The sequence below is a fragment of the Drosophila mojavensis genome, unplaced genomic scaffold, assembly GCF_018153725.1.
Source record: "Drosophila mojavensis isolate 15081-1352.22 unplaced genomic scaffold, ASM1815372v1 contig_183, whole genome shotgun sequence".
Taxonomy (NCBI): Eukaryota; Metazoa; Arthropoda; class Insecta; order Diptera; family Drosophilidae; genus Drosophila; species Drosophila mojavensis.
Window position 1 is genome coordinate 32,917 of NW_025318719.1, and position 19,605 is coordinate 52,521.

At 33.7% G+C, this 19,605-nt stretch overlaps 3 long non-coding RNA genes across 6 annotated transcripts; all 3 read left to right on the plus strand.

Moving 5' to 3' along the window:
- The first annotated feature begins 9,724 nt into the window (after positions 1–9,724).
- On the plus strand, positions 9,725–10,816 carry LOC26527788. The gene is made up of 4 exons (XR_001449624.3): positions 9,725–10,244; positions 10,355–10,408; positions 10,505–10,579; positions 10,647–10,816. It is a non-coding gene; the product is annotated as an uncharacterized LOC26527788 (long non-coding RNA).
- A 2,690-nt stretch (positions 10,817–13,506) lies between these two features.
- On the plus strand, positions 13,507–14,023 carry LOC26527869. 2 transcript variants are annotated; one of them, XR_001448821.3, is made up of 4 exons: positions 13,507–13,635; positions 13,701–13,729; positions 13,792–13,821; positions 13,878–14,023. It is a non-coding gene; the product is annotated as an uncharacterized LOC26527869 (long non-coding RNA). The 2 variants fall into 2 exon arrangements; XR_006356712.1 differs by having other exon boundaries at positions 13,507–13,821.
- Positions 14,024–15,261: 1,238 nt separating this feature from the next.
- LOC26527570 lies at positions 15,262–15,697 on the plus strand. 3 transcript variants are annotated; one of them, XR_001448660.3, is made up of 3 exons: positions 15,262–15,307; positions 15,375–15,454; positions 15,517–15,697. It is a non-coding gene; the product is annotated as an uncharacterized LOC26527570 (long non-coding RNA). The 3 variants fall into 3 exon arrangements; XR_001448819.3 differs by having other exon boundaries at positions 15,375–15,450; XR_004364759.1 differs by having other exon boundaries at positions 15,274–15,311; positions 15,375–15,450.
- Positions 15,698–19,605: the final 3,908 nt, after the last annotated feature.

Here is a 19,605-nt window from a genome sequence, read left to right on the forward strand (position 1 = left end):
TAGTGTGGAAGAGGGGTGAAGAACAGCCAGTTCAGCTGTCTGACCCCCTCCCGTCTGTGGCGCCGACCAGTTGTTGCAGTGGGCATGGGTGAGTAAAGCATATGCATTAGCTTGCATACGCATAACTATTCTCACAATTATACATATCAAGAATCAAGTATGTACATTTGTGTGAATTGCAGTGAAGAAGAAATAGAAATATTTCATTAGTGGTGCAATAATAAAATAATATTATTTTGCTTTGTTTTTGTTTGTTTGTTTTTGCAATAATAAAATGAAATTGTATATATATATATATTTTTTTTTTTTTTTTTTATATATTTCTTTTTTGCTTTATTTATTTTTTTTCCTTTTTATATTTTTTGCTTTTTTTTTTTTCAATATTATTGACTTGCTGTTTTTATACCCTGAACCCATTTTCAATGGGAAATCAGGGTATAATGGTTTTGTTGAAATGTATGTAACAGGGAGAAGGAGGCGTGGCAGACCCCACAAAGTATATATATTCTTGATCAGGGTGACGAGCTGAGTTGATTTGGCCCTGTCCGTCTGTCTGTCCGTCTGTCCGTCTGTACGTATGTATGAACGCGTCGATTTCAGAAGATATAAGAGCTAGAGACTTCAAATTTTTTTTAAAATGTCCGTAATTACAGCGCGCATATCAAGTTTATCATTAAAAATCGATAACTCATCTCGATCTTTTTTTATCGATAAAAAACCTTATCGAAACCCAGTTATAAAATTATATCTTCTACACCTTTATTGCTAGAGTCTCCAAATTTTTAATGTATGCTTATATGCCATTTATACAATTTCGGTTTTTGTTGAAATTTACCCCCCACCACTAAATTCACCCCCTCACCGTCACTTTTGTAAAAAGCGTATTTCAAATACTAGAGACTTGTGCTTTGGCAATTACATGCATATTCATGTTATAATCATAATCTAAAAGTTTCATGAAGATCGTACGTCCATAAAAAAGTTATTAAACAATTAAGTTCTCATAGTAAGCGCACACTGCAGCCCATGCGTGTTTATGCGTGGTTGCTTGTATGTGTATGTGTGTGTGTATGTGTGTGTGTATGTGTGTGTTTATGTGTGTGTGTGTGTATGCGTTTGTGTCTGTATGCGTGTGTGTGTGTATGTGTGTCTGTATGCGTGTGTGTGTATGTATACCTGTGTGTGCGTACGTGCGTGTGTGTGTGTGTGTGCGTGTTTTTGTGTAAGCTGAAAGTCGCGAAAAAGTATTGAAATATCTATTGCTCCAAGGGTTCAGGGGATCTCGTAGTCGAGCAGTCTCGACTAGAGCTTTCTTACTTGTTATTTTTATTTTATTTGTTTTCTCATTTTTGATTTTTCTTGTTTCAGGGTCGTTAATTGGTAGTCTTCTGTGGATGCTTGGCCGTTTTGAAGATAAGTGCATTTTGTGTTTTTTTTCTGTTTTGTTGTTTGTTGTTTAAATTTGTTAATTTGTGAGTTCTTTTTTTTTTCTCATTTCAGGTAAGCTTATTAGCATCTCTAGAGGCAGATAGAAGCATAGTAGATCATCCTCGTCGAATTTTTGTCCGTTTTGCAGGTAAGTGTATATTTTAAATTTTTGCTAGTTCTTATATTGTTATTAATTAGATGATTTTTAAAATTTTTCTCATTGCAGGTAAGCTTATTAACACTCTAGGGGCAGATAGAAGCGTCGTCAATCATTCTCGTCGAATTTTTGTCCGTTTTGCAGGTAAGTGTATATTTTAAATTTTTGCTAGTTCTAATATTGTTATTAATTAGATGATTTTTTTAATTTTTCTCATTGCAGGAAAGTTTATTAACATCTCTAGGGGCAGATAGGAGCGCCATTGGTCATCCTCGTCGAGTTTTTGGCCGTTTTGCAGGTAAGTGTATATTTTAAATTTTTGCTAGTTTTAATAATGTTATTAATTAGATGATATTTTTAATTTTTCTCATTGCAGGTAAGCTTATTAACATCTCTAGGGGCAGATAGAAGCGTCGTCAATCATCCTCGTCGAATTTTTGGCCGTTTTGCAGGTAAGTGTATATTTTAAATTTTTGCTAGTTTTAATATTGTCATTAATTAGATGATTTTTTTAATTTTTCTCATTGCAGGTAAGTTTATTAACATCTCTAGGGGCAGATAGGAACGCCATTGGTCATCCTCGTCGAGTTTTTGGCCGTTTTGCAGGTAAGTGTATATTTTAAATTTTTGCTAGTTTTAATATTGTCATTAATTAGATGATTTTTTTAATTTTTCTCATTGCAGGTAAGTTTATTAACATCTCTAGGGGCAGATAGGAACGCCATTGGTCATCCTCGTCGAGTTTTTGGCCGTTTTGCAGGTAAGTGTATATTTTAAATTTTTGCTAGTTTTTATATTGTTATTAATTAGATGATATTTTTAATTTTTCTCATTGCAGGTAAGCTTATTAACATCTCTAGGGGCAGATAGAAGCGTCGTCAATCATCCTCGTCGAATTTTTGGCCGTTTTGCAGGTAAGTGTATATTTTAAATTTTTGCTAGTTTTAATATTGTTATTAATTAGATGATTTTTTTAATTTTTCTAATTGCAGGAAAGTTTATTAACATCTCTAGGGGCAGATAGGAACGTCATTGGTCATCCTCGTTGAGTTTTTGGCCGTTTTGCAGGTAAGTGTATATTTTAAATTTTTGCTAGTTTTTAGATTATTATTAATTAGATGATTTTTTAAAATTTTTCTCATTGCAGGTAAGCTTATTAACATCTCTAGGGGCAGATAGAAGCGTCGTCAATCATCCTCGTCGAATTTTTGGCCGTTTTGCAGGTAAGTGTATATTTTAAATTTTTGCTAGATTTAATATTGTTATTAATTAGATGATTTTTAAAATTTTTCTCATTGCAGGTAAGCTTATTAACACTCTAGGGGCAGATAGAAGCGTCGTCAATCATTCTCGTCGAATTTTTGTCCGTTTTGCAGGTAAGTGTATATTTTAAATTTTTGCTAGTTCTAATATTGTTATTAATTAGATGATTTTTTTAATTTTTCTCATTGCAGGAAAGTTTATTAACATCTCTAGGGGCAGATAGGAACGCCATTGGTCATCCTCGTCGAGTTTTTGGCCGTTTTGCAGGTAAGTGTATATTTTAAATTTTTGCTAGTTTTTATATTGTTATTAATTAGATGATATTTTTAATTTTTCTCATTGCAGGTAAGCTTATTAACATCTCCAGGGGCAGATAGAAGCATAGTAGATCATCCTCGTCGAATTTTTGTCCGTTTTGCAGGTAAGTGTATATTTTAAATTTTTGCTAGTTCTTATATTGTTATTAATTAGATGATTTTTAAAATTTTTCTCATTGCAGGTAATGTAGTATGTTGTATGTCATATAAGCATATGCTCACAGTATTGTAGTGTATACAATATATGAAGTTGACATATGCCCAAAATATAAGTAAGAGTATCATGCTCACAACATAGCAACACTTTGTTGCTTTACTTATATTATAACAGCTATACATAAGCGCCGTAATATGATCGGTCACTTATGTATAGACTGGCCTGCAGCGTGGGATCTGCAACGTAAGCATTGTTACGCTCTTGTCCACGCCGCAGCTTAAACGCTAAATGTATATGCCTTCTGCATATGCATACAAACATATATACACACACATACAGCATGTTACATACTCCCATTCTGCCGCTGCTATAAGCGACAGAATTCTTTATGTAAACTTTATGTACTTTAGGCTAAGACTTTACTTGAATAAAATACGGAGAGCATTCGCTGCCCGACACTGAAATTGAACGGTTCTTTTCTTTTCTATAGTAGATATTGTTTTACATGGCGACCGTGACAAGTGTCACTTTCGTGCCTGTTTAATATATTGTGTTAAAAACCAAAAAGACTAAAATAAGTGTGTTCTGCCCGCTGGTACCGGAGGTGCCGCTGCTGCGGCACCCGCAACAAAGAAGTAAGAGGCCAAGTCTGAAGATAACGCCATGGGCTTCGCTCTCTTCGAATAAACCAACCTACTTCAACATTCGTATGTACTAAGCGTACGAAAACAACAACAGCAACAGCAGCAACAACAACAAGAACAACAGCAACCACGAAAGCAGCAACAGCAACAACAGCAACAGCAGCAACAACAACAAGAACAACAGCAGCCACGAAAGCAGCAACAGCAACAACAGCAACAGCAGCAACAACAACAAGAGCAACAGCAACCACGAAAGCAGCAACAGCAACAGCAACAACAACAAGAACAACAACAACAGCGACTGCAGCAACATCAGCAACAAGAATGAGCAAAAGCAACAGCGGCCACGCACCAGCAACTGCGATCGGTCAAAATACAATATATAAAAAGGATGAAAAAAAGCCTGTGCGAAGACCAGCACCGGCCACGCCCAGCGCGTCAAGCTGGGCCAATGTAATGCAGAAAAAGCCTGTGCAAGGACCTGCACCGGCCACGCCCAGCCCTACAATCTGGGCCCATCAACAGGATCATGTGAACCGACAGCGCTACTTAGAGCGCGCAACGTTATAGGCTATAATAATATATATTAAGATATAAAATTTAATTTTAATTATACATTGTAAAATTGTACTACTGAGCGACGATTGCGTTGCTCGGTATAGCGCATGGCCCGTGAAGCCATGCAAATATTAGCAAGGAAGACCACTGCGTTGGTCGAGTAGGAACAAGAAAATAACTAAAAAAAAAAAAATATATATATATATAAATATATAAATATAAATAAATTTTTTATGTTTGTTCAAGAAATGAAAGGGTATACACTAATATTTTTTTAATTACAAAAAAAAAAAAATAAAAATTTGATCTGATTTATATTTACACAACTTCATTATGACCCTTTTTCATTTAAAATTTTATGTTCTTGCTGACTCGATATTGTCGATTTCAGCCTTGAACTTATTACCTGTTGTCGATTTCAGCCTTGAACTTATTACCTGTTTTGTGTTGGCAACATATAATGGATATATAACATCCAACATACAAATCTTTAATAATTTAAAATGTAACTAAAACCTGCTTAGACACACCCGTGTGGTCGCGGGACTTTAGAATACAACCACAGTAAGAGACGCTTGTCGTAAAAGGCGACTAAGATTCTCAACTGGCAAAGACAAAAAATTTTATAAAAGTCCTGAAGTCACTACCAGGCAAGTAAACAGAAAAATCCTGCAGGACATGTTCAAGAAGATTTGCTTGTGCAATCTCTTAACAAACGCTTCTAAGCCCAACGTCATTTTTAATGACGAAATATGAATAGTAGTGGCATTGCATATAACAAATCGACATGTTTTTAGAAACATGAAGGAATTATAGCAAGAATTGATGTTAGCGATTTTGTACTCCAATGGAATTCTCGACTTAGGTCAGATTTTCCAAAAGGCTTGCATGACAAGCCGGTGTATATATAATCAGCAACACAAGAGGCACCGTGCAAAAGATCTTTGAACTAGTTTCAACAGATTCTTTTAATAATATGGGCAATAATATATTTTAGAGTAGCGCTACTCAAGCCGGTGACCCAAATATAATTAATAACGATCGAGAAGCGATACTGTTTACAATACATGATAATTTTACTGTCTGAAATTGCAAATAAAAGTGCAACAACTGTTGCCAAGCAATATTAAAAACTTTTGTTCTGAAACATGGTCCAATGAAGACGTTCATTATGGACACAGAAACAGAGTATAAAACAACATATGACTTGTGCGAATACTTAAAGATAGACGATATGACGTCTACTGCACAAAACCACCAGACAGTTTCGAAAAATAAATTAAGACATAAAATTGGTCTGATCAACCAATTTAAGGTAATCAAAATGAATAAAAACAAAATTCATAATAATTATCATTTTACTAAGGCCATCATTTCTTGAACAATGGAGTCAATTTTTTTAAAATGCATTGAATTTTTATACCCTGAACCCATTTTCAATGGGAAATCAGGGTATAATGGTTTTGTTGAAATGTATGTAACAGGGAGAAGGAGGCGTGGCAGACCCCACAAAGTATATATATTCTTGATCAGGGTGACGAGCTGAGTTGATTTGGCCCTGTCCGTCTGTCTGTCCGTCTGTCCGTCTGTCCGTATGTATGAACGCGTCGATTTCAGAAGATATAAGAGCTAGAGACTTCAAATTTTTTTTTAAATGTCCGTAATTACAGCGCGCATATCAAGTTTATCATTAAAAATCGATAACTCATCCCGATCTTTTTTTATCGATAAAAAACCTTATCGAAACCCAGTTATAAAATTATATCTTCTACACCTTTATTGCTAGAGTCTCCAAATTTTTAATGTATGCTTATATGCAATTTATACAATTTCGGTTTTTGTTAAAATTTACCCCCCACCTCTAAATTCACCCCCTCACCCCTCACTTTTGTAAAAAGCGTATTTCAAATACTAGAGACTTGTGCTTTAGCAATTACATGCATATTCATGTTATAATCATAATCTAAAAGTTTCATGAAGATCGTACGTCCATAAAAAAAGTTATTAAACAATTAAGTTCTCATAGTAAGCGCACACTGCAGCCCATGCGTGTTTATGCGTGGTTGCTTGTATGTGTATGTGTGTGTGTGTATGTGTGTGTGTGTATGCGTTTGTGTCTGTATGCGTGTGTGTGTGTGTGTATGTGTGTCTGTATGCGTGTGTGTGTATGTATACCTGTGTGTGCGTACGTGCTGTGTGTGTGTGTGTGTGTGTGTGCGTGTTTCTTGTGTAAGCTGAAAGTCGCGAAAAAGTATTGAAATATCTATTGCTCCAAGGGTTCAGGGGATCTCGTAGTCGAGCAGTCTCGACTAGAGCTTTCTTACTTGTTTTTTATATGTGGTTATACGTTATATAGAAAAAACAATAAGAAAAAAAAAATGTTTATATATTGTATTTTTTTTTATAAAAAAAAAACAAAAAGAATTAAAAACAAAAATTCTTTTTAATTACTAAAAAAAAAATTAAAAAAAATAAAAATTATGTTAAAAGAAAATAAAAAAAAAAAAAATATTAAAAAAAAATAAAAATAAAAAAAAAATATACAATATTTTGTTTTAAGAATACAACATAGCACATATATATATAAAAAAAAATTAAAAATAATTTTTATTTTAAATAACTACATTATATTACGTTATTTTTTATTATTAACACTCTAGGGGCAGATAGAAGCGTCGCAATCAATCATTCTCGTCGAATTTTTTGTCCGTTTTGCAGGTAAGTGTATATTTTAAATTTTTGCTAGCTCTAATATTCTTATTAATTAGATGATTTTTTTAATTTTTCTCATTGCAGGAAAGTTTATTAACATCTCTAGGGGCAGATAGGAACGTCATTGGTCATCCTCGTCGAGTTTTTGGCCGTTTTGCAGGTAAGTGTATATTTTAAATTTTTGCTAGTTTTTATATTGTTATTAATTAGATGATATTTTTAATTTTTCTCATTGCAGGTAAGCTTATTAACATCTCTAGGGGCAGATAGAAGCGTCGTCAATCATCCTCGTCGAATTTTTGGCCGTTTTGCAGGTAAGTGTATATTTTACATTTTTGCTAGTTTTAATAATGTTATTAATTAGATGATTTTTAATTTTTTTCATTGCAGGTAAGCTTACTAACATCTCTAGGGGCAGATAGAAGCGTCGTCAATCATCCTCGTCGAATTTTTGGCCGCTTTGCAGGTAAGTGTATATTTTACATTTTTGCTAGTTTTAATATTGTCATTAATGAGATGATTTTATTAATTTTTCTCATTGCAGGTAAGTTTATTAACATCTCTAGGGGCAGATAGAAGCGTCGTCAATCATCCTCGTCGAATTTTATGCCGTTTTGCAGGTAAGTGTATATTTTAAATTTTTGCTAGCTCTAATATTCTTATTAATTAGATGATTTTTTTAATTTTTCTCATTGCAGGAAAGTTTATTAACATCTCTAGGGGCAGATAGGAACGTCATTGGTCATCCTCGTCGAGTTTTTGGCCGTTTTGCAGGTAAGTGTATATTTTAAATTCTTGCTAGTTTTTATATTGTTATTAATTAGATTATTTTTTTTATTTTTCTCATTGCATGTAAGCTTATTAACATCTCTAGGGGCAGATAGAAGCGTCGTCAATCATCCTCGTCGAATTTTTTGGCCGTTTTGCAGGTAAGTGTATATTTTAAATTCTTGCTAGTTTTTATATTGTTATTAATTAGATTATTTTTTTTTTTTTCTCATTGCAGGTAAGCTTATTAACATCTCTAGGGGCAGATAGAAGCGTCGTCAATCATCCTCGTCGAATTTTTGGCCGTTTTGCAGGTAAGTGTATATTTTAAATTTTTGCTAGTTTTAATATTGTCATTAATTAGATGATTTTTTTAATTTTTTCTCATTGCAGGTAAGTTTATTAACATCTCTAGGGGCAGATAGAAGCGTCGTCAATCATCCTCGTCGAATTTTTGGCCGTTTTGCAGGTAAGTGTATATTTTAAATTTTTGCTAGTTTTAATATTTTTATTAATTAGATGATTTTTTTTTAATTTTTCTCATTGCAGGTAAGCTTATTAACATCTCTAGGCGCAGATAGAAGCGTCGTCAATCATCTTCGTCGAATTTTTTGCCGTTTTGCAGGTAAGTGTATATTTTAAATTTTTGCTAGTTTTTATATTGTTATTAATTAGATGATATTTTTTTAATTTTTCTCATTGCAGGTAAGCTTATTAACATCTCTAGGGGCAGATAGAAGCGTCGTCAATCATCCTCGTCGAATTTTTGGCCGTTTTGCAGGTAAGTGTATATTTTACATTTTTGCTAGTTTTAATAATGTTATTAATTAGATGATTTTTTAATTTTTTTCATTGCAGGTAAGCTTACTAACATCTCTAGGGGCAGATAGAAGCGTCGTCAATCATCCTCGTCGAATTTTTGGCCGCTTTGCAGGTAAGTGTATATTTTACATTTTTGCTAGTTTTAATATTGTCATTAATTAGATGATTTTTTTAATTTTTCTCATTGCAGGTAAGTCTATTAACATCTCTAGGGGCAGATAGGAACGTCGTCAATCATCTTCGTCGAATTTTTGGCCGTTTTGCAGGTAAGTGTATATTTTAAAATGTTGCTAGTTTTTATATTGTTATTAATTAGATGACATTTTTTAATTTTTTCTCATTGCAGGTAAGCTTCGTAACACTCTAGGGGCAGATAGAAGCGTCGTCAATCATCCTCGTCGAATTTTATGCCGTTTTGCAGGTAAGTGTATATTTTAAATTTTTGCTAGCTCTAATATTCTTATTAATTAGATGATTTTTTTAATTTTTCTCATTGCAGGAAAGTTTATTAACATCTCTAGGGGCAGATAGGAACGTCATTGGTCATCCTCGTCGAGTTTTTGGCCGTTTTGCAGGTAAGTGTATATTTTAAATTCTTGCTAGTTTTTATATTGTTATTAATTAGATTATTTTTTTTTTTATTTTTCCTGTTCGTATGTCTACAAAGAACACACATTAGTGATCTCCGCCTCTTCCCATTCTCGTACATGAACAGCTGACCTGCAGCTGCATGATGAGCGGAAGAGTACGGGGATACTCTTTATTTATTTAATACTTCACAATAGCATTTTTTTATAAATATAAATAGCGCCTATGAGATAATTAAAAGCTAAAAAGGACTATATTTGTCGAAACTTTTCATTAAATGATTAAATTTAAATGGCCATAAGTGCACAAAAATAACAGTGCAGCTTAATGTTACAAAATACTAATAAAAAGAGCAAATTAAAGATAATTCAAAATAACAATAAAGTGCTTGAGTAGGTTACAATAGACTAATTAGATGAGTAAGATATAAGTTTAACAATAGTAATAGATGGCATTAATTAATATAATTCAATTTTTTCATTTATAAGCATCTACAAGATGCACCGAGAAAAATAGCCCCAAGTGGCCAATTGGAATAATAGAGAAAAGTCGAGACAAAGTCTGGTCATTTTCTCTAATACGGGCTTAAGCTAAAATTAGCTTAAATTACAAAAAGTAAATGATAATTAATATAGATAATTAAATAAAAATAGTTTAACAATTCATTTTAGCAGTTTTGATTTCATTAACATTCATTCGATATATCGCAAGTGCAATTGAGTAAGTGACGATGCACCCCTGGCGTTGTGCCTATCGGGGTGCATAATCAAAACAAAACAAAAACAGCTGATTGAAAATTGCATTAAATGCAAATTTTATGCTGCTAATTGGTAAGTTTAAATATTAACAAGTAAATAATTGAAATTTATGGTATTAATAATTAATATTAATTAATTATTATCTTTTTATATGTATGTGGCTGCTGTCATACGGAATACAGACAGGCGCAACACTGAATATAGCAGGATTGCATTAATTGCAAGCTGAATAGCAGGTGAGTTTTGCAATATAAAAAATTAACAATTGAAAAAGTGATATTAATAAAGTTAACAATTAATATTAATTAATTATTATCTTTATATATAAACAGCTGCTACCATACAAAGTGCAGGGGGGCGCAAAGCTGGAAATAGCCGAACTTCATTAATTGCAAGTTGACTAGCAGGTAAGTGAATTTTGCAGAAGTTAATAAAAACATTCAAAGATTATTAATGTTGATTTTTTCTTTGCAGAATACATGAAGTACAGCAAGGAGACTTAGTCATATGGGCTGCATAGCCAATAGGGCGCATAATTAAGTTAGATTTAAGTAGATTTAAATTTGAATTTTAGGCGCAAGCGCCGTCAGATATGTTCGCTGCACATATACATATATGTGCCGAAAATAAACTTTTGTATTGTAGCCGAGAGTTTAATTTGTGTTCAAGTAGTGTAAATACTTAACTCTGATCCCTATGTGATCTAAATAGGACCCTATAGGCAGCAAGTGGTGATGGTGGTGGTAGTGGCCGCGGCATTGGCGCAATACCCTCGAAGACAGGTAGACGTTGCGGCTGGTGGGCTGCTGCTTGTGCAGCTTCGTTGTGTTGCTGAGCCTCCCGTCGGCGAAGGAATCGTTCTCTGCTTTCAGCTACTTCGTCGGCTTCTCTTTGTAGTTGTTTTTTTTATGTTTGTATGCCTTGAGAGAACACTGTATCTTGCCAATGTTATCTGATGAACGGTTCTTAGGCAATTACTTTTTGGCCAGACAGCTGTGACCAGCAGCTGTATGAAGAGAAGAAGAGACAGAGAGATATTCTTTATTCATATAATACTGTACATGAGTATTTTCTTAGAATTTAACATGGCGCCTTAATACGTATTCAAGTGGAGAACTATTGTCGATATTAGTCAATTAACTTGCTTTATTGATGAGCCAATCTTTTTTTAAGATAATCGCAAGTGCATCGATACATAACTGTGCAGCCTTGTTGTGAAAAGATTTGTTTAAAAGAGCAACGACCAAAACAAAAAAGTGAATTGAATGAAATTGATGCCAATGCTTAATTGCCTGATAGCTATAACACTAATAAGTATGCAAAATTAGAAATGGTATATTGAATTAATTTAAGCAAGTAATCGACCATTAAAATAATTAATCCATTTACGCTTGTTTCACATTTCAGAGCCATTCTTACAAGATGTACATTCAAATAAGCCAACGTTCACGTCGTAGCATAAGTGGCATTATAGAAAATCCCACGTAGACGAGTTGTCCTTTAGTCGATTTTCTCCATAAGATAGGCCCGAGCAAGTTATAGGCTACCATTGTGAATTTCTTATACCTTTAACATTGTCCGATCATAAATTCAGCAGTTGATTTCATATCAATTATTCTCTTGAGCTTCATATTTCAGCTTAATACTAATATAATAGCTATTAATAGTTAATGAAAACAGCAGAGCAGTATTTATGGTCATCAAACGCCTTAATGATAAATTGAGTGACTCGACCCAATTGCTGTTCAGCTGAATGCGCCTTGCGGAATCCAAACTGATGGTTTGGAATCGCATTTACGAGAGTATCTTGCTCCAGCATACGGCTCAGTATCAAGTACTCGAGTATCTTTGAGAGGCCAGACAGCAGACTTATTGGCCTGTATGATGCAACATGGTGTGTAGGCTTGCCAGGCTTATGCACCATCTTCACCACTGCTAACTTCCAGCTCGAGGGGAAATGACTCAATCTAAGAGAGTTATTGCATATCATAACAAGATACAAAACAGCCTTCAATGGCAGCGCTTTGATGGTGTGATTATCGATTTGGTCCATTCCAGCCGCTTTCTTGCTCTCTAGTGTGCTGATGTGACTGATGACTTCAGCCGTTTCAACCTGCATGTGTGGAATCACATACACAATTGCACCATGCTTTTATCTCCTCTTTCTTATTGGCTGCCCAGCAGCTATAAGGGGAGGGGATAAGGGAGCAAGGTGACTCTTTATTCCGCAGTGCCGTTCATATGGCTCTTTTTCGAAATGTACATGGCATCTTATAATCTTATAATCTAGATATATAAGACAGATAATAACCGAAACTCTATGATTTTAAATGCTATAGAAATTTTAAGTAGTTTGTAAAATTCATAAATTGACATAGATAAGGAACAATTAATTGATTTCAATATCTGAAAGATGAGCGACAAAGTCTTATCATCTTCTTTTTTTATATACATAGTTTAATATAGGATTAAGTCTAACTTATAGTGTAGCTAATATAATTCTCTTCATTACAGATGTGTGTTGCTGCCGTCCGTTGTCATCCCATGGGGTCCAGAGAGCAGCCGTGTTTGATCGGGGAGATGAGGTAAGTATTGTGTGAGATGTGTTTATTAATTTTATATATATTTATAATTGTACTTCATTTTTAGTTTTACTCATTTATTTAATTCTAATGATTATGTTGATTGTGAGGTAGCTTTAATTATTTACATATAATATTTATATTTATTGTTTCATTCCATTGTGTCGTGCAAACGACATCTTGTTAGATAAAGAAGTGCAGAATTTCGCAATTTTGCTTTGCACATATTTTACTTGTTTTGTTTTGATTTGCATTTACGATCAGCATACACTTGTGTTCAGTAAATGCTTATATGTTTTATTATTTTCTTATTGTAAGTTATTTATTTATTTTGGTGAGTATTATGCGTAAGTTATTTACAGAAGTTATTTGATGTTTTAATTAGTTTTGCATTTTAGGTTTGCAGGTTTATATCAAGGTAAGTATTGAGTTTATTTTATTTCATTAGTATAAGCATACGTAGATGTGCATTTTACTATTTAGTTAATTTAGTAATTTCTTTATTTTCAGTGAAGATCGCTTTTGCTATAAGTAAGGTAAGTTAATGTTCAAGTAGCTATATTGTTATAGAAATTCATTGTTTTACTTTTAGATTTGAGTTAATTTTGGTGAGTATTATGCGTAAGTTATTTACAGAAGTTATTTGATGTTTTAATTAGTTTTGCATTTTAGGTTTGCAGGTTTATATCAAGGTAAATATTGAGTTTATTTTATTTATTTAGTATAAGCATACGTAGGAGGTGTATTTTACTATTAGTTAATTTAGTTATTTCTTTATTTTCAGTGAAGATCGCCTTTGCCACATGCAAGGCAAGTCAACGCTCAAGCAGCCACAATGCTATAGAAATTAATTGTTTTACTTTTAGATTTGAGTTAATTTGGTAAGTACTTTATTTATTGTTATTTTTTGGATTTTAATTAAATTTCTTTATATTTTTATTTTCAGGTAAGTCAGATTATTAATCGGGATATCAGGTAAGTAATTATTGGTTCATTCGTAGTATTTTCAGTGATTGATATGATTAATTTACTTTCAGGTATGTGTGTTTCATCTTTTGTTTAAATTGGTGAGTGTTTAGTTATATTTTCATTAGCAACATTGATCAACTCTTATGTTTTTCAGGTCTTTGCATTATGGAGCTGCAGTTTAGAGCTGTTATTAGTCATAAATATTTTAATAAGTGAATTTGTTATTTCAATTAGTTTGTCTAGTTTAGTTTCTAGCCTTGATTCGTTATTTAAGTTAATAAATTTTGTAATTTGATCTAATTGTGCGTCATATTTATTCTTTGTTATTAAGTCATGTGCAGACAATATAGGTGTGCGTCGTATACTTAGACTGCGACTCCTGTGTTGATTTTTTCTGTTCGTATGTTACCAGAGAACACACAATAATGATCTCCCCTTCTTCCCATCTCAAACATGATCAGCTGTCCTGCAGCTGCATGGCGAGGGGAAGAGAGAGTGGAGATACTTTTTATTCAAACAATACTTTACAATAGCATTTCTTAAGAATATGATTAGCGCCTATAGATACTTAAAAGTATACAAAAGGTCGATATTTGTCGTAACTTTTCATAATATGAATTAATTTAAATAGCAATAAGTGCACAAAAATAACAGTGCAGCTTAATTTTTACAATATATAAAGATAAAGAGCAAATTTAAGGTAATAAGATACAAAAAGAGTGCTTGAATAGCTGATAGTAGACTAAGTAGTTAATTAAGATTAATATTTTACAATAGTAAGAAGTAGCATTATTTAATATAATTCAGATATTTCATTTATAAGCATCTGCAAGATGCAGTGAGAAATCAGCTCAAAGTGGCCAATTGGAGTTATAGAGAAAAGTCGAGACAAGGTCTGGTCATTTTCTCCATTACATGTATAAGTTAAAAAATAGTTTTAATTGCATAAAGTTAATAAAAATTGATAAGAATAATAATATACTTTACATATTTACATTTAAGTTTCAATGGCTATAAGAATCTGCACAACTGTCAACACAAAGTGCAAAGTTGTTACATATGTAATTATCGGCGAGTTATCGAATGTAATAACATGAATATATGGCAAGTAAAAGACTATGAACAATAAGAATTAGCAATAGATAATAATTATTGGCGATAAGATCTAGAGTTAGTGTAATTAATTAATTTACTAGTATTTTTAATTATTATTAAGTTTAGTTTACATATTTACAATGCATATATAGCAATAATAGTGCAATGTATCGCATATGCATACATATATTTTAATTTAGTTGCTGCTATAATATAATTGTTTTTAATTTAATTATATATAGTTATAAGTTTATAGGATTTAATAATTTGAATAAAAATTAGCTTTTCAATTCGTTTTAGTAGTTTTGATTTCAAAAGTATTAATTCAATATATTGCAAGTGCAATTGTACATGTGACGATGCATCCCTGGTTATATGTAAATACCTATCGGAGTGCACAATCAAAACAAAACAAAGTCAGCTGATTGCAAATTGCATTAAATGCAAATTTGATGCTGCTAATTGATACATATGTATAAATATTAATAAGTAAGTAAGTGAAATTAATAATATTAAAAATGTATACTGATTAATTGCTGTCTTTTTATATATATAGCTGCTGCAGTGCAAAATGCAAGGGAGCTCAGAAACTGAAGACAGAGGAATTGCATAGATTGCGATCAGACTGGCTGGTATGTGAGTTTTGCAAAATTTAATAAAAGTGTTAAAAGATTTCTAATGTTGATTTTTCTTTGCAGAGTACAACCACTAGAGCAAGGAGAACTAGCCAAGTGGGCTCCGCGGCCAATAGGGCATTTATTTAAGTTAGTTTCAGGCTCATTCAAATTGTACATATGTTGTAGGCGCAAGCACCACTATATATGTTCGCTGCACATATGTATATATGTGCTGAAAATAAACTTTTGAGCTGAAAATAGACATCTAAATTGTATGTTATTTGTTGGTTTAGTTACTCTTCTAAGTAAATAGTGCAATAGCCTGTTGCTAATTGTGATATTTGTATATACAAATGATCATTTTTTTTTTTTTTTGATTTGAATAGTCAGGTCCGCATGAGGCTGACTGACTGACTATATTTATTTATTTACTGCTATACTACTGTATAATATAGTAAATTTGTTGACGCCTATTGTGTGTAGGTCTCAAATGTGAGTGTTACATTAAATGTGAAGTGAAATACAAAAGTAGTTTGATTAATTATGTGTTAGTGAATGTATAGATATCTTGATTAGGAATGGCATCCTGTCTGGAAACGTCATCTCTTCTGGAACTGGTATCCTGTTTGGGATTCAAAATCTTTCCAGTTTATTATACAGACCAGCTGCATTCAAAACCAGAATCCTTAATGTGTAAGTGCTTCCAAGAGAACTAGGCAATATTGGATGTGTCATTGACGTGTTTAGCCATCATGCAGTTTGTTAATAAAGTCAACATAGTAATAAGCTGATCCATCTTCGCATTAAGATTTTCTATACTACTGACTTTCATGGGAACAGATCGTTTGCGCTCATCAAGCATTAACTCAATTAAGGTATCAAACTTTGCATTTAATGTTTTGATATCGCTATCATTATTAACAGTGAGCCGAGCATTACTACGGCTACGACTTCTAAATCGCCAGCTGGCATGTTGATCGTCTTCATGTCCATGACCATCATTTGATCGAATTTGGCGCAACTGCTGAAGTGACCGTTGGTGTTGATTGTTCAGATTTATAGGTACTGGTTGAGCATTTTGTTGACGCTGCAGTACTTGCTGACCTTGTTGCGTTTTTACTGCAGTAGATGGTTTTTGCTTATTAGTTATGCCCATTTTTATTGCATCAGCATAACTCGATTTTTCTACCAATTTAGCTGAAAGCAGGCCAGCAGACTTTTGACCTTGTTGCTGCGATTGCTTGGACATATTTGTGGGAACCACTCGAGGCTCTTTTTTTTTTTTTTTTTTGATTTGAATAGTCAGGTCCGCATGAGGCTGACTGACTGACTATATTTATTTATTTACTGCTATACTACTGTATAATATAGTAAATTTGTTGACGCCTATTGTGTGTAGGTCTCAAATGTGAGTGTTACATTAAATGTGAAGTGAAATACAAAAGTAGTTTGATTAATTATGTGTTAGTGAATGTATAGATATCTTGATTAGGAATGGCATCCTGTCTGGAAACGTCATCTCTTCTGGAACTGGTATCCTGTTTGGGATTCAAAATCTTTCCTTTTTGATTTGAATAGTCAGGTCCGCATGAGGCTGACTGACTGACTATATTTATTTATTTACTGCTATACTACTGTATAATATAGTAAATTTGTTGACGCCTATTGTGTGTAGGTCTCAAATGTGAGTGTTACATTAAATGTGAAGTGAAATACAAAAGTAGTTTGATTAATTATGTGTTAGTGAATGTATAGATATCTTGATTAGGAATGGCATCCTGTCTGGAAACGTCATCTCTTCTGGAACTGGTATCCTGTTTGGGATTCAAAATCTTTCCAGTTTATTATACAGACCAGCTGCATTCAAAACCAGAATCCTTAATGTGTAAGTGCTTCCAAGAGAACTAGGCAATATTGGATGTGTCATTGACGTGTTTAGCCATCATGCAGTTTGTTAATAAAGTCAACATAGTAATAAGCTGATCCATCTTCGCATTAAGATTTTCTATACTACTGACTTCCATGGGAACAGATCGTTTGCGCTCATCAAGCATTAACTCAATTAAGGTATCAAACTTTGCATTTAATGTTTTGATATCGCTATCATTATTAACAGTGAGCCGAGCATTACTACGGCTACGACTTCTAAATCGCCAGCTGGCATGTTGATCGTCTTCATGTCCATGACCATCATTTGATCGAATTTGGCGCAACTGCTGAAGTGACCGTTGGTGTTGATTGTTCAGATTTATAGGTACTGGTTGAGCATTTTGTTGACGCTGCAGTACTTGCTGACCTTGTTGCGTTTTTACTGCAGTAGATGGTTTTTGCTTATTAGTTATGCCCATTTTTATTGCATCAGCATAACTCGATTTTTCTACCAATTTAGCTGAAAGCAGGCCAGCAGACTTTTGACCTTGTTGCTGCGATTGCTTGGACATATTTGTGGGAACCACTCGAGGCTCTTGAGCTTGCTGCTGCAATTTAGCTTGATGGTTCCGCATTACTTGCTGTATTGTCAGATGTTTTGACGACTGAGCAGATTTGGTTGATTTAGAATTGTCAATATGTCGATTAATGATTTTAGCAGTAGCAGCACTATTGCTAAGGCTACCCTGATGCATCAAATCAACCACAAGCCTATTTGCTTGTTGCAATTTTGTTGACTCCTTGATTTTGCATGCTTCTTTAAAAGACTTGCAGCCTTTATAGCTGGCAACATGCTCGCCAAGGCAATTTGCACATTTAGGTGGCTGGCTTAAGCTCCCTTTCTGACGTGGACATTCAGTAGATGGATGGTTATTACCACATTTTACACAGATAAAAGGTCTGCGGCAATAATTTTTGGTGTGTCCAAACTTTTGACAACGGTGACACTGCACAGCATCTATGTTATGCAGTGATTTCTCTATCTTGACCTCCTGATGACCCAGCAAGGTAGTAACTAATATACTACTATTGTTGGGTTTAGCCTCAATTTCAACTTCAAATAAGTCAAGTGGTTGGCCAGAGAACCTTTTTTTGATGTTATTTGCATATCGAACTGTATGCCCCAGTTTAGCAAACTCCTCTTTGATCCACTCAATTGGTGTACTTCGATGTAAATGTCTAATAAGAATTCTGAATCCACGCTCAGACTTGATTTGAAAAGTATGAGATTCTAGGTTTATGTCTTCAAAATGATGAATAAGCTTCCTATAGGAGTCAATGCTAAGGCACTGAATGCGCAATCCACGTCCTTTTTTTTTTTTTTTTTTTTTGATTTGAATAGTCAGGTCCGCATGAGGCTGACTGACTGACTATATTTATTTATTTACTGCTATACTACTGTATAATATAGTAAATTTGTTGACGCCTATTGTGTGTAGGTCTCAAATGTGAGTGTTACATTAAATGTGAAGTGAAATACAAAAGTAGTTTGATTAATTATGTGTTAGTGAATGTATAGATATCTTGATTAGGAATGGCATCCTGTCTGGAAACGTCATCTCTTCTGGAACTGGTATCCTGTTTGGGATTCAAAATCTTTCCAGTTTATTATACAGACCAGCTGCATTCAAAACCAGAATCCTTAATGTGTAAGTGCTTCCAAGAGAACTAGGCAATATTGGATGTGTCATTGACGTGTTTAGCCATCATGCAGTTTGTTAATAAAGTCAACATAGTAATAAGCTGATCCATCTTCGCATTAAGATTTTCTATACTACTGACTTCCATGGGAACAGATCGTTTGCGCTCATCAAGCATTAACTCAATTAAGGTATCAAACTTTGCATTTAATGTTTTGATATCGCTATCATTATTAACAGTGAGCCGAGCATTACTACGGCTACGACTTCTAAATCGCCAGCTGGCATGTTGATCGTCTTCATGTCCATGACCATCATTTGATCGAATTTGGCGCAACTGCTGAAGTGACCGTTGGTGTTGATTGTTCAGATTTATAGGTACTGGTTGAGCATTTTGTTGACGCTGCAGTACTTGCTGACCTTGTTGCGTTTTTACTGCAGTAGATGGTTTTTGCTTATTAGTTATGCCCATTTTTATTGCATCAGCATAACTCGATTTTTCTACCAATTTAGCTGAAAGCAGGCCAGCAGACTTTTTGACCTTGTTGCTGCGATTGCTTGGACATATTTGTGGGAACCACTCGAGGCTCTTGAGCTTGCT